This window comes from Schistocerca gregaria, chromosome 4, assembly GCF_023897955.1.
Source record: "Schistocerca gregaria isolate iqSchGreg1 chromosome 4, iqSchGreg1.2, whole genome shotgun sequence".
NCBI classification, from domain to species: Eukaryota; Metazoa; Arthropoda; class Insecta; order Orthoptera; family Acrididae; genus Schistocerca; species Schistocerca gregaria.
In genome coordinates this window covers 589,484,114-589,500,578 of record NC_064923.1, presented here as the reverse complement: position 1 = coordinate 589,500,578, position 16,465 = coordinate 589,484,114, and positions in this window count along the sequence as shown.

Below are 16,465 nucleotides of genomic sequence, written 5' to 3'. Positions count from 1 at the left end.
TGGATGTTGATGTGTAAGTAAGGTCCCGATCTTGAAAAAATTAAATATGACCTTTTTTGTAGAAAGTGACATCTACGACTGCACTCTAATATTTGGGTTGGGTTCAAGAGAAAAATTTAAATCATGTAGGTGTTGTATTGTATTGTATGCTACCCAGGGACTTAGAAACGACGGAGAGTCTCCGTCCCCGCCGCAGCCGCACTTGTCCACAACCCCACGACGACTACCGCAGTCCACTTCACCCATCCGCCGCCCCACACCTAACCCAGGGCTATTGTGCGGTTCGGCCCCCGGTGGACCCCCCTAGGGAACGTCTCACACCAGACGAATGTAACCCCTATGTTTGCGTGGTAGAGTAATGGTGGTGTTCGCGTACGTGGAGAACTTGTTTGCGCAGCAATCGCCGACATAGTGTAACTGAGGCGGAATAAGGGGAACCAGCCCGCATTCGCCAAGGCACATGGAAAACCGCCTAAAAACCATCCACAGACTGGCCGGTACACCGAACCTCGACACAAATCCGCATAGCAGATTCGTGCCGGGGATAAGGCGCTCCTTCCCACCCGGAAAGCCGTGCGTTAGACTGCACGGCCAACCGGGCGGGAACCATTTAGGTAACTGATAAAAAGATTCATTAAAAAACAATAAATATTTTTATCAAAAACTGAAAATATAATGTAACTGACTATATTACAATTTTTCCACAAAGTTAGCACAAAGTACTCCACCCTTCAATCCCCCTCCCGTTTAGCATTGCGAGGGAAAATCTTTCTTTGTGAATTCTGATTTTTCTTATTTTATTACGGTGATCGTTGCTCCCGATGTAGGTGGACGAAAAAAAAAAAAATTTCGCATTCGAAGGAGAAAGTCTGTTATTGAAATTTCAACAAGTGATCTTGCCGCAATGAAAAACGCCTTTTTTTTAAATGACAAATGCCGCAAATCGCGTAGCTTATCTCTCCGTCCTGTTTCACCACGATGCACAAGAAGTTTCCTTTCTTGAAGCTTTTCTATGTCCTCCGTCAATCGTAAGCGGTAAGGACCCAGTAAAGCGCAAGGATCCAGTAAAGGATCCAATAGTTCAGGAGAGGACTGACAAGCGTAGTAAACCCAGACTCTCCAATACACCAAGTCTCACAATACAGAGGCATTTAAGCTGACGCGTTTCGAATGAGCAAGCTTTCATCTTCAGAATTACTGTACTACGTCTCATAAAACCAACAAAAACAGAAATATGAAAAAATTGTGGACTCTCCTAACCGTGTCTTCCTAAAATGTCTTTCAACGCCGTTCACCCACCCGGTAACAGAAAATAAATCGATGTATACAGTCCGTGATGATAGTATCACGGTAACAACTATTCGCGTACACGGCATGTTTTCCTGCGGGTCAGACACCTCCGACCGAGCGAGGTGGCGCAGTGGTTAGACACTGGACTTGCATTCGGGAGGACGACGGTTCAATCTCGAGTCCGGCCATTCTGATTTAGGTTTTCCGTGATTTCCCTAAATCGCTCCAGGCAAATGCTGGGATGGTTCCTATCAAAGGGCTCGGCCGACTTCCTTCCCAGTCCTTCCTTAATCTGATGAGACCGATAACCTCGCTGTCTGGTCTCCTTCCCCCTCCACCCAAAAAAAAACAACCAACAACAACAACATCAGACACCTCCGGGTACAAGCACATGTGTAGCGTAGCTCAACACTCCGTGCGATCAAGAAATCAGATATACTAACCAATAATAAAAAGTAATGCGCTCTCTTACACAGTCGCTGATTAGTTTGAATGTCACCACTCATTGATTTCAATAGAATAACTAAAGCAGCTAACTTCAGACTTTGACGTTATAACAGTTCTTCAAAATTTTGAAGAGAATTGTTTACGTCTCCTGTAGTCTGTTAATTTAACGTACTTTCATTTATACTGCTATATCGTGAAAGTGCTTCAAATGAACTGATTTCCATTGAGTTTCTCAACCATGACCTCGCATTCATCAAGGATTAAATCACTGTTGGTCATTATGATGACTGAAGGTGAGCACCACATATTACTCATATTGGTCGCTTTTGTTGAACGAATACTTACTTTTTAAGTGGTAACTTACTCCAGAAAATTGTTCCATAAGACATAGTTCAGTGGAAATGTGCCAAATGGTGAGCTTATGTGTTTTCAATTTGTCAGCAAGTTCAATGTAAACGAATTGTCAACAGTCACATTTCGATTTGTCTCTTTCATGGGTTCAATTAATCGCAGCAAAGTTTGAGTTGGCACTTACATGTTTCTGCGAAACTTCACTTTCTGAACCAATATAAATGATAGCATTATTCATAGAGAAGTCCGTGGAATCTGCAACGCATAGAACTTCTATTCTATATTTATTACGTTTTTAGGCAAGTAAATTTTAAAAGGACATCGCCCCCGAAATGGTACCAACGTTTCGTCAACAGTCACAAAGCTTCCAATTACAAAATACTGAATACAATTATGGATGAGTGCAACCCATATTTCATGAATAGGAGCAAGTAAGTTTATCTGTTCCCCTTCTCTCTGCTCGTGTCTGGGCACAGTCAAACGGCAAGGCTGCAAAAATGAACAAGAATCTCTTGACACTCAAAGTGGACCGGAAGATCTCTCTACCTGTACCACCTGAAGCAAAAAGGCTAGAAACATCTTCGTTTCCTGATTTCAATACACGTGCTAGGTATAACAGTCCTACCACTGCTTATATTTAAATCATATCAACATCACCCACAAATGATGGCAGAGGTTGTTTATACCTGCTTCTCATTTGACGGATTTTGTCATTTGAATGATTCACTATAATGTGTAGCATGGTGTCAGTGAGGTATAATTGCCTAGTATCTAAACCTTCATTGTCACGGACATCCTTTGCAGCTCCACAAACACCTGGCAGTCTGATAACAAGGGTATGCGCACGTTTATGTCCAAGTGCAGGGGGATTCTTGCTTCACTTGAAACACTTATTCTTCCCATAGAAATAGTTGGAATCACAAGTGGGCACACAATCTTCTTCATCGCTGACATCAGTTTCATCTGAAGATGATATGTCACCAGGCTCCACTACACCATCTGAGATTTCCGAGGAAGATGATAACTCATTCTCAATGATATCACTGAGAGTTGGGTCATCCAGTAGACGCTGTATTTCTTCGTGTGTCAAACGCTCCCTCCAAGCCATGGCACCGTAACTCCTGCAAATATTACAAAAGTTTAGAGCAAAATATGGGAGAAAGTTTCCTAGAAAATGTTCACCTTAATGAAAAAAACATTAACGTTAACGCTCTAGTGGGGTGTCACACAGCCCGGACTGCTCCCAACTGACAAACCGTTTGGAATGAATTCAATGTAATGGCGCTCACAGAGTTATCTACTGACCATTAGATAATACCAAAACCGCCAGCGCCATGTGTTGCCTAGATATAGAGGTACGTGTAGAAAAAAAAGTCCTGCGGTCTGTCAAGCCCCACTAGACCAGTTAAGGGTTAAATTCGATCAATAATTATACTGAAAATGGAATTTTTGTTGCACTTGGAACCCGTTACATAGGAACCACTAACTGGTCCACGAGCCGTGGTCCTTGGACTGTGGATCTTGAACCGAGAACCATACATGAGCCGGTAAGTCGGTTGGTAACATAGATGAGCTGCCACAACGACGGATCGGCAGTAAAGGGTGTATGGAACTTGCATTGCCCCACTGTCCTCCAAGGTCGCCTGACCCCATGCTATTTTTTTTCTTTTTTGAGTATTCACGGAGATCTTTGTCTGTGCTCCCTCTTCAAATAAATCTGAATCAACGGCGACGTCGCACCCCTACTGCAGTGAATGCAGTGGCTTCAAACATGCTCGCAGAAGTAGCCTATGAGTGTGGGATGATTGTTGTAGAGTCGGTTGCTGGAAATAAAAGGCTGACCATCAGTTTTAATGCTCTTCGAAGTTTACTGAAGCTTATTGTTGGTACTACGTTACGTAGTAACATACTTTTTATTTTTTGAGTCGTCAGTCTTCTGACTGGTTTGATGCGGTCCACCACGAATTCCGGAGCCAATCTCTCCATCTCAGAATAACGACTGCACCCAATGTCCACAATTTTTTGCTGGATGCATTCCAATCTGTCTTCCCCTACATTTCTCATCCTCTATGGTTCCCTCCAGTACCACGGAAGTTATTCCCTGATGCCCTAACGGATGTCCTGTCGAACTATCCCTTCTATTGACAGTGTTGTCTACGCGATCCTTTCTTCACTGATTCTGCGGAGAACCTCATTTCTAACCTTATCTGTCCATCTAAGTTTCAACATTCTTGTGCAGCAAGAGATCTCAAATGCTTCCATTTTCTTCCGTTTCGGTTTTCCACCGACCATGATTCAATACCATACAATTCTGCACTCCAAGCATTCATTCTCAGAAATTCCTTCTTTACGTTAAGGCCTATGTCTGATACTACTAGACTTCTCTCGGGCAGCAATCCCTTTTCTGTCAGGGCTAGGTTGCTTCTTATGTCCTTCTTCCTTCATCTATCATACATTATTTTGCCTCAAAGATAGCAGAATTCATTAACTTCGTCTTTTTCGTGATCATAAATTAATTAATTTATCACTACTCTCATTTCTGCTAATTCTCATTACTTTGACTTATTCCAGTTTGCTCTCCGTCCGTATTCTGTACTCATTAGACTACTCAATTCAACAGATCTTGCAGTTCTCCATTTTCATTGCGGAATGCAATATCATCAGCAAATGTTATCGTTGGTATCATTTAGCTCTGAATTTTAATTCCAATGTCGAGCGTTTCTTTTATTTCCTTCATTACTTCTTCGATTTTGAGCAGAGCACGGACAATCTTTAGCGACAGTTTTCTTACAGTAAAACAATAAAAAAGCGTAATAAACAAGGGCTGTATTAAGCATACATTAAGAGCTACGAGCACTTGTTGAGTAGAAGAGATGAGTTTAACACTAGCGAAGATGAAAAAGTGCTGATAGCTCTTACAGTATGAATTTCAGAATCCATGCTTACTTGTAAATTTTTTCTTGTTTTGGTCAACACTTCCACCTCTCAAAATATGGAAAGCAAAGACTTTGCAGTAGAAGAGATCTGTTTCATAGTATCGAAGATGAACAAGTGCACATATATCTTAAGATATGCGTTTTAGAACCCATGTTTATTAGCATTTTTAATTTATTTCTGCATAACGAACCTGTATCTTACATTATTTTCATTGTACTGTTATGAGAAGCTTGTAATATTTTAACATCTCTCTCTGCCTGTCTGTGGTCGTGCGGTAGCGTTCTCGCTTCCCACTCCCGGGTTCCCGGGTTCGATTCCCGGCGGGGTCAGGGATTTTCTCTGCCTCGTGATGGCTGGGTGTTGTGTGATATCCTTAGGTTAGTTAGGTTTACGTAGTTCTAAGTTGTAGGGGCCTGATGACCGTAGATGTTAAGTACCATAGTGCTCAGAGCCATTTTTTTCTGCCTGTCTGAACTTCTCATTAAGCTTAATTTCAATCAATGCTGGATCACTGGACACTGATCTGAGCGTAAGGGCCGATCATACCGCATGAAATCAGGAACCAAGCCAACATTTGTATGGTTCGTTGCAGATGCTATTTTTACCAGGTCACACTCGGTATTGTAGCGCACATCTCTACAATATTGTTTCCCGCTTCACATGCTGCCACTACACGATCCTGCTTTGCACAACCCTTGCACAATGATCCTACATCGTCTGTCACTTGGCTAAGACATGCGCTGGTCTTGAAATACTTGTGACCTGGTACCTAAAGTTTGTCGGTGTTTTTTAGGACTCCCTATTTTATTATTGAGGGCAGTTTTCATTCATGAGCTGTTAAGGTGATTGTGCGATAGTTCCTGTTCTTATCAGCTCTTGCTATCTTGCGAATTCTGTGGATTATTTTTTTCCGGAAGTCTGATAGTACGTGTCAATCTCACAGATTCTACACACCAAACTGAATATGCAGTGTGTTGCAATTCAAGTGGTTCAAAAGGCTCTGAGCACTATGGGACTTAACATCTGAGGTCATCAGTCCCCTAGAACTTAGAATTACTTAAACCTAACTAACCTAAGGACATGACGCACATCCATACCCGAGGCAGGATTCGAACCTGTGACCGTAGCGGTCGCGTGGTTCCAGACTAAAGCGCCTAGAACCGCTCGGTCACTCCATCCAGACTGTTGCAATTCTCCACCCCCAATCATTTCAGAAATTCCTATAAAATATTATCTGTATCATCTGCTTTGTTTGATTTCAAGTTTTATATATATATATATTGCGGCTCTTAATATTGGATCCCCTGAGTCTTCCTAATCAATTCCAGTTTCTTCTTCTATGAAGTTATCGGACAGTTCCTCCCCTCATACAGACCTTCAATGTATTTTTCCCACCTCTGTGCTCATTCCTCTGCCTTTAACTGTGGAATTCCCATAGCACTCATAATGTTACCACCCTTGCTTTCAATTTCGCCGAAGACTGTTTTGGTTTTTCTATGCGATGAGTCAGCCCTTCCGACGGTTATGTCTCTTTCGATTTCCTTACATTTTTCCTTCAGCCATTTCGTTTTGGCTGCCCTGCGCTTCCTAAGTGATTTATACTGCAATATTCTTTTCTTTCCCTGCATGTATTTGTACCTCCTTCTTTCATCGATCAGCTGAAGTATTGTAACTTCTCAAATATTTCCGGCGTCTTTAATCTTCTAATAATTTTCGGGTGTGCAGCCGGATCCCGTCGACATGTTGCGACAATATCTCGGTCGAGAATCGTCCGACCATATTCAGGTGATCAGACAACCCGTGGTCTAGGGACTGCCGGCACGGTAGCTCATCGTGTTCGGTCAGAGGGCTGCTCTCCCTCTGTAACAAAAAACTGAGTAAAGGAATCAACGATCAACTTGAACGGATGTCTTGTGACGCCTGCCCAGACCAAACGCAACGAACAATACCGAACAAAATGAAAAAAGGGGGTAGCGTCTTTGATTAATAATAAAAAAAATCTTCAGTCCAGAGTTCGAACCCCGCCGCTGCTTAAATTTTGATTACATTGGCTGCCGAAGGCTTCTGGCAAAAGAGGTCACTCCTTATTCTGCCAACGGCCTTGTCAAAACAAGGTGTAGGACCGTACAGAGGTTCAGAGCACTCTCTTGTCCTAGGGGTGGGAAACTGCCCCTAAAGGCAGAAGAACCAGCAATGATCAACGGCATGACGACGCAGAAGACAATAGAAACAACTACATTAAAGACACAAAATGTGCAACCGCAAGACATGTGGCCTGTAACTGAAGAAGTGGCATGATGATCTCTCCATTGGCAAAAGATTCCGGATTAGTCCCACATTCGGGTCTCTGGTAGGGGACTGCCAAGCGTGAGGTTACCACGAAAAAAATTGAACAATCAACGAAAGAATAACGTTCTACGAGTCGAAGCGTTGAATGTCAGGAGCTTAAACGTGATAGGGAAACAAGAAAATCTGAAAAGGGAAATACAAAGGCGCCATCTACATATACAAGGTAGTAAGGGTCAGTGAAGTGAAGTAGGCAGAAGACAAGGATATCTGGTCAGATGAGTATAGGATAATATCAACAGCAGTAGAAAATTGTATAAAGGGAGTAGGATTCGTCATGAATAGGAAGCTGGGGCAGAGAGTGTGTTACTGTGAACAGTTCGGTGACAGGGTTGTTCTTATCAGAATTGACTGCAAATCAACACAGACAACGATAGTTCAGGTACATATGCCGATGTCGTAAGCTGAAGATGACGAGATAGAGAAAGCGTATGAGGATATTGAAAGGTTAATACAGGGTGTAAAGGGGGATGAAAATCTAATAGTCATGGGAGACTGGAATGCAGCTGTAGGGGAAGGAGTAGAAGATCAGGTTACAGGAGAATAAAGGGCTTGGAACAAGGAATCAGAGAGGAGAAAGACTGAGTTCTGTAATAAGTTTTACCTAGTAATAGCGAATACTCTGTTCAAGAATCACAGGAAAGGCAGGTTCACTATGTGATGAAAATTGCCCGGATACCTGGCTGAAAATGACTTACAAGTTTGTGGCGCACTCCATCGGTAATGCTGGAATTCAATATGGTGTTGGCCCACTCTTAGCCTCGATGACAGCTTCCACTCTCACATGCATATGTTCAATCAGGTGCTGGAATGTTTCTTGGGGAATGCAGGCAGCCCATTCTTCACGGAGTGCTGCACTAAGGACAGGTATCGATGTTGTCGGTGAGGCCTGGCATGAAGTTGGCGTTCCAAAACATCCCAAAGGTGTTCTGTAGGATTCAGGTCAGGGCTCTGAGCAGGCCACTTCATTACAGGGATGTTGTTGTCGTGTAACCATTCTACCACAGGCTGTGCATTATGAACAGGTACTCAATCGTGTTGAAAGATGCAGTCGCCATCCCTGAATTGCTCTTCAACAATGGGAAGAAACAATACGCTTAAAACATCAATGTCGGCCTGTGCTGTGGAAGTGCCATGCAAAACAACAAGGGGTGCAAGCTCCCTCCACGAAAAACACGACCACATCATAACACCACCAACTCCTAATTTTACACACGCTGGCAGATGACCTTCACTCCGCATTCGCCATACTCACACCCTTCCATCGGATTCCTGTGTGATGGTCTCGATAGATGCCTGCCTATTACACATTACGACACTCTTCAACTGCCGGCGGTCACTGTCAGTCAACAGACGAAGTCGGCCTAAACGCTTTTGTGTTGTACGTGTCTCTTCGCGTTTCCACTTTACTGTCACATAGGAAACAGTGGAACTAGGAATGTTTAGGAGTGTGGAAATCTCGCGTACAGACGTATGACACAAGTGACACCCAATCACCTACCCAGGTTCGATGTCCGTGAGTTCCGCAAAGCATACCATTCTGCTTTCTCAGGATGTGTAATGAGTACTGAGGTCGCTGATATGGAGTACCTGGCACTAGGTGGCCGGGAAATGCACTTAATATGGAAAACGTACGTTTTTGGAGGTGTCCAGATACTTTTGATCACGTAGTGTATACTTGGGAAAGGCCGGGTGATTTGGGAAGATTTCAGTTAGATTAGTTAGTTATAGTCAGACAGATATTCCGAAATCAGATACTGGATTGTAAAGCGTACCCAGGAGCAGTTATAGACCCAGATCACAATACAGTAGTGATGAAGAGTAGGCTGAAATTTAAGACATTAGTCAGGAAGAATCAACAAGCAAAGAAATGGGATACGGAATTACTAAGGAATGACGAGATACGCTTGAAGTTTTCTAAGACTATAGATACAGCAATAAGGAATAGCTCAGTAGGCAGTCAGCTGAAGAGGAATGGACATCTCTAAAAAGGGCCATCACAGAAGCTGGGAAGGAAAACATATATACAAAGAAGGTAACTGCAAAGAAACCATGGGGAACAGAAGAGATACTTCAATTGACCGATGAAAGGAGGAGGTACAAAAATGTCCCGGGAAACTCAGGAATATAGAAATAAAAGTCGCTGAGGAATGAAATAAATAGGAAGTACAGGGAAGTTATATGAAATGGCTGCAGGAAAAATGTGAAGACATAAAAAAAATAACGATTGTCGGAAGAAAAGACTCAGCATACAGGAAATTCAAAACAACCGTCGGTGACAATGGAAGCAAGGGTGATAACATTAAGAGTGCAACGGGAATTCCACTGTTAAATGCAGAGGAGAGAGCGGATAGTTGGAAAGAAAACATTGAAAACCTCTGTGAGGGGGAAGATTTGTCTGATGTGACAGAAGAAGAAACACGTGTCGATTTAGAAGATATAGGGAATCCAGTATTAGAATTAGAATTTAAAAGAGCTTTGGAGGACTTAAGCTCAAATAAGGCACGGGGGATAGATAACATTCCGTCAGAATTTCGAAAATCATTGGGGGAAGTCGTAACAAAACGACTATTCACGTTGGTGTGTAGAGTGTATGAGCCTGGCGACACAGCATCTGACTTTCGAAAAAGCATCATAAAAACAATTCCGAAGACGGCAAGAGCTGACAGTTGCGAGAATTATCGCACAATCAGCTTAACAGCTCATGCTTCCAAGTTGCTTACAAGAATAATATTCAGAAGAATGGAAAAGGAAACTGAGTATGCTCTAGATGACGATCAGTTTGGCTTTAGGAAAGGTAAAGGCACGAGAGAGGCAATTCTGACTTTGCGGATAATAATGGAAGCAAGACTGAAGAAATATCAAGATACGTTCATAGGACTGGCCGACCTGGAAAAAGCGTTCGACAATGTAAAATGGTGTAAGATGTGCGAAATTCTGAAATAATTTGGGGTAAGCTATAGGGAGAGACGGGTCATATAAAATATGTACAACAACCAAGAGGAAACAATAAGAGTGGGCGGCCAAGTACGAAGTGCTCGGATTAAAAACGACGTAAGACAAGGATGTAGCCTTTCGTCCCTACTGCTCAATCTGTATAGCATAGCGAGGAACTTGACATCAGGATTGATGGTGACGAAGTACAGGATTGATGCCGAAGAAGTAGATGAAGTTAAGGAATTCTGCTACCGAGGCAGTTAAAAAACAAATGACGAGTGGAACAAGGAGGACATCAAAAGCAGACTAGCAATGGCAAAAAGGGCATTTCTAGCTAAGAGAAGTCTGCTAGTATCAAACATTGGCCTTAATATAAGGAAGAAATTTCTAAGAACGTACGCCTGAAGTACAGCACTGTATGGTAGTGGAACATGGGCCGTGGGAATACCGGAACAGAAGAGAATCGAAGCATTTGAGATGTGGTGCTACAGACGAATGTTGACAATTAGGTGGACTGGTAAGGTAAGAAATGAGGATGTTCTGTACAGAATCGGAGAGGAAAAGAACATGTGTAAAACACTGATAAGGAGAAGGAACAGCATGATAGGACATCTGTTAAGACATGAGGGAATGACTTCCATGGTACTTGAGGGAACTGTAGAGGGCAGAAACTGTAGAGGAAGACAGAGATTGGAATCTATGCAGCAAACAATTGAGGACGTAGGTCGCAAGTGCTACTCTGAGATGAAGAGGTTGGCACAGGAGAGGAATTCGTGGTGGGCCCCATCAAACCAGTCAGAAGACTGATGATAAAGAAAGAACCTCTAAAGAGCCCAGGTGCATTCACAGTATTTTAATCTCGTTCATGTGAAATATTCTGGCGTCTTTCTGCACATGCGTCAGGCGATGCCATGCGCGGGATGCCGAGTTGTGTATGAGTAGTAAGAGGGTACGTTGAGCGCACTCGCAGATAATTTAATGATGTTTTTCATATTCTTATAAACAGCTAGGTTGAGCACACTAGCCACCTACTTACTAACATTTCTTATAAACTGATTCAAACCAACACACCTACAAAAATAAAAATTTTCAATCGTATTTAAAATTCTGCAGCCTCAAAAAGATATACAACGAACTCCAGATCATCAAATTCGATATCATTATTTCTATTTCTCTTCATTCCATTATATTTTAGTTTAATGTCACCATCTTTAAAAAATTGAAAATCCCAGTTTTCTGTTATTTTATTGAACCTTTGTGGCAAAACAATTTTAAATTTATTATCGAGCTCGAGAAACATTTTCTCCCCATACATAGTTTTTAAACATTCGCAATCTGTAATGCAATACCACTCATTTGCCTCAAGCTCACTAATCTTTCTAAAGAGATTAGAGTTGCTTGCATTATTGAGCTTCTTCAGTAGTGTCCATTTATATAGAACAAAATTTTAATAATCTTTTAAACTTTTAATCTTTGTAAATATGACTATTGTTTCAAGTTGATAATTTTTGACATTAAACCATGAGAGAAAAAAGTTGAATGTAACATCTGCTTTGACTATTTTAAACCATCTTTAATTATAGAACATTTAAGAAAGGAGAACCATGATGTAGAAATAACTGACATAGAATCATGGGAAGAAATAGATAACTCAGGCACTCTCTTTTTTATAAATGTAAAACAAATAGCAAAGCATAATTTGCCAATAAGTGTTTTACCAAAAAAATTACAAAATTACCTTGAAGCCTACTGATCCTTTCTCAAATTCCATTACTGTATAACCAGAAAGTTAGAACCCAGCGAAAACAACAAAAAGAAATTATTCTATTTATATAAGAAATATGTTTGGAATTTTTATATTGCTGTACACAATCAATATCCATAAGGCACTTTATCATAATTTTGTAGAACCACTCTTTTATCATACTGAAAAGAAAATTCTTTCTTAACTTGTTTGATGACCAGAGTTTTAGTATCAACAACTCTGGTTAACTGATTCTACTCTAGCTGTATCTTTTCTTTCGCTTCACTTTCTGTTAGCCTTATCATCGATTCGCCATTCAACTTTTGAACATTTCTGTAATTTAGAATGAAGCCCTTTACCTTCATCTCTGTCTTTTATAATTTTTCTCATAATAATTTTTTGAACCATTTGAAGCCCAATCTGTAATCCATTTACTTCCCAATTCATCTGTCCATTCACCCAACATACAGCATGTTTCCACAGTATTTTTACCATCATCAATATATACTACAGACACGGTATAAAAATATAAAACAGATTCTCCTAGTTTATCTAACATATCATATAATCTGAATCTTGCATTTGATGTAGTGAATGCAGCTATGAAAATATTTGTTACCAGATTACTCTCCATGTAATAATCCTTGAAACTGTACCTCATCTGATCCACCTGCTCTGCAATAAAATTGATATCTAAGTTATCTAATCGGTTATCCAGCAGTATCTCATAAAAATACTGCAAATTGGTTACATATTCTATTTAACTCGTATTTGGCCTTTGCTCAAATTTGCCCCATAATGAATTAAGACGTATATTAGAAACAGCTTGTTTTCCCAGATTTTCCTTTATTCTGTTATGATCCAAGTCTATTCTAGCATTTGTAGACTTAGAGAAAGCTTTTGACAATGTTGACTGGAATACTCTTTTTCAAATTCTAAAGGTGGCAGGGGTAAAATACAGGGAGCGAAAGGCTATTTATAATTTGTACAGAAACCAGATGGCAGTAATAAGAGTCGAGGGGCATGAAAGGGAAGCAGTGGTTGGGAAAGGAGTGAGACAGGGTTGTAGCCTCTCCCCGATGTTATTCAATCTGTATATTGAGCAAGCAGTAAAGGAAACAAAAGAAAAATTTGGAGTAGGTATTAAAATTCATGGAGACGAAGTAAAAACTTTGAGGTTCGCCGATGACATTGTAATTCTGTCAGAGACGGCAAAGGACTTGGAAGAGCAGTTGAACGGAATGGACAGTGTCTTGAAAGGAGGATATAAGATGAACATTAACAAAAGCAAAACGAGGATAATGGAATGTAGTCAAATTAAATCGGGTGATGCTGAGGGAATTAGATTAGGAAATGAGACACTTAAAGTAGTAAAGGAGTTTTGCTATTTAGGAAGTAAAATAACTGATGATGGTCGAAGTAGAGAGGATATAAAATGTAGACTGGCAATGGCAAGGAAAGCGTTTCTGAAGAAGAGAAATTTGTTAACATCGAATATAGATTTATGTATCAGGAAGTCGTTTCTGAAAGTATTTGTTTGGAGTGTAGCCATGTATGGAAGTGAAACATGGACGATAACTAGTTTGGACAAGAAGAGAATAGAAGCTTTCGAAATGTGGTGCTACAGAAGAATACTGAAGATAAGGTGGATAGATCACGTAACTAATGAGGAGGTATTGAATAGGATTGGGGAGAAGAGAAGTTTGTGGCACAACTTGACTAGAAGAAGGGATCGGTTGGTAGGACATGTTTTGAGGCATCAAGGGATCACAAATTTAGCATTGGAGGGCAGCGTGGAGGGTAAAAATCGTAGAGGGAGACCGAGAGATGAGTACACTAAGCAGATTCAGAAGGATGTAGGTTGCAGTAGGTACTGGGAGATGAAGCAGCTTGCACAGGATAGAGTAGCATGGAGAGCTGCATCAAACCAGTCTCAGGACTGAAGACAACAACAACAACAACCAAGTCTATATTCAACTTCTCTCTATAACTGGTTTGATATACTCCTCGTCAGTCCCAAAATTATGTGGACTAGTTTCGAGTTTGATTTTTAAAAAGTCTTTTACATAATTTTTGAATAACTTGTTGCTTTTGTTTCTGAAATCCCATACTTCAAAGACTTCTAAAGCTTTATATCTTTTTCCACAGCCTATTTTACTTCATCTGTCACACAAGTCCCAATAAAACTTCTTTCATCATCACTGTGATTGCATTTATTTATTTGTTCTTCTGCACATTTGACACACAAAGGAAACAACAGTTTTTCATTATTTGCTGTCTTTATTTTAACAGGCAAAACACAGTGTCACAATCCTCTAGGTGCCAATACTTTACATTTTATTACGTCATACCAATTTTTAGAATAATATTGTGGTCTATATATTTTTCTCAGATGTTTTTCAGAATAAAAGTCTGGAAATTGCACAGTAGGATAAAGAGAACATACGTCAATACATTTTATTTTTGAAATAACACCATCTGCTTTAGCTCTTAATTTTATTGCATTTGTTCGACCACCATAAAAATCATCTCTGGGATTCAACAGTTCGACAATTTAAGGCAGCTGCTTTAATTTCTTAAGCCTTTTATATTCTGCTGAGTTCAGCCATTCACATTCCCACCTCTCTACCAGATTATGTCAGCATTTCGTATTTCTGCTCTTCTTCTCAAAGTCTTTGGATAAAGATCATCCATTGTCTCCTTATTTTTATTGTTAATCGTTTCACTTTTGAAACATTATTTACATCTGCGCCAATAGCAGCCATTGTATTGATAAACAGTATTCGTTTCTTTATCAAATCCATCTACTTTTGCACCAGCTGTTCTTAATTCATCGCCATTAAGAGCATTTGAGATGTTGTTACTGTTTAACCAAGCTATGGATTCTTTACTATAATTGTCTTTATCCAATATAGCGATTGTATTTTCCGGTAAATATTTAAAGCTGTAAATAGCCATGCTAACTCCAGCGATGGTTAAATAACAGAATGGATAAATATTTTCTATCTCCAGAAACTGTTTTCTTAATTCCAAACAGCCTCTTCTTAATATATGTACATCAGAATTATAGTACTGGTTAATTTCTTTCTTCATATTAAACACTTCCCTCCATGAACCATGGACCTTGCCGTTGGTGGGGAGGCTTGCGTGCCTCAGCGATACAGATAGCCGTACCGTAGGTGCAACCACAACGGAGGGGTATCTGTTGAGAGGCCAGACAAACGTGTGGTTCCTGAAGAGGGGCAACAGCCTTTTCAGTAGTTGCAAGGGCAACAGTGTGGATGATTGACTGATCTGGCCTTGTAGCAATAACCAAAATGGACTTGCTGTGCTGGTACTGCGAACGGCTGAAAGCAAGGGGAAACTACAGCCGTAATTTTTCTCGAGGGCATGCAGCTTTACAGTATGATTAAATGATGATGGCGTCCTCTTGGGTAAAACATTCCGGAGGTAAAATAGTCCCCCATTCGGATCTCCGGCCGGGGACTACTCATGAGGATGAAGTTATCAGCAGAAAGAAAACTGGCGTTCTACGGATCGGAGCGTGGAATATCAGATCCCTTAATCGGGCAGGTAGGTTAGAAAATTTAAAAAGGGAAATGGATAGGGTAAAGTTAGATATAGTGGGAATTAGTGAAGTTCGGTGGCAGGAGGAACAAGACTTCTGGTCAGGTGGCTACAGGGTTATAAACACAAAATCAAATAGGGGTAATGCAGGAGTAGGTTTAATAATGAATAGGAAAATAGGAATGCGGGTAAGCTGCTACAAACAGCATAGTGAACGCATTATTGTGGCCAAGATAGATACGAAGCCCACACCTACTACAGTAGTACAAGTTTATATGCCAACTAGCTCTGCAGATGACGAAGAAATTGAAGAAATGTATGATGAAATAAAAGAAATTATTCAGATAGTGAAGGGTGATGAAAATTTAATAGTCATGGGTGACTGGAATTCGCCAGTAGGAAAAGGGAGAGAAGGAAACGTAGTAGGTGAATATGGATTGGGGCTAAGAAATGAAAGAGGAACCCGCCTGGTAGAATTTTGCACAGAGCATAACTTTATCATAATGAATACTTGGTTTAAGAATCATGAAAGAAGGTTGTATATATGGAAGAACCCTGGAGATACTAAAAGGTATCAGATAGATTATATAATTGTAAGACAGAGATTTAGGAACCAGGTTTTAAATTGTAAGACATTCCCAGGGGCAGATGTGGACTCTGATCACAATCTATTGGTTATGACCTGTAGATTAAAACTGAAGAAACTGCAAAAAGGTGGAAATTTAAGGTGATGGCACCTGGATAAGCTGAAAGAACCAGAGGTTGTACAGAGTTTCAGGGAGAGCATAAAGGAAAAATTCACAGGAATGGGTGAGAGAAATACAGTAGAAGAAGAATGGATAGCTT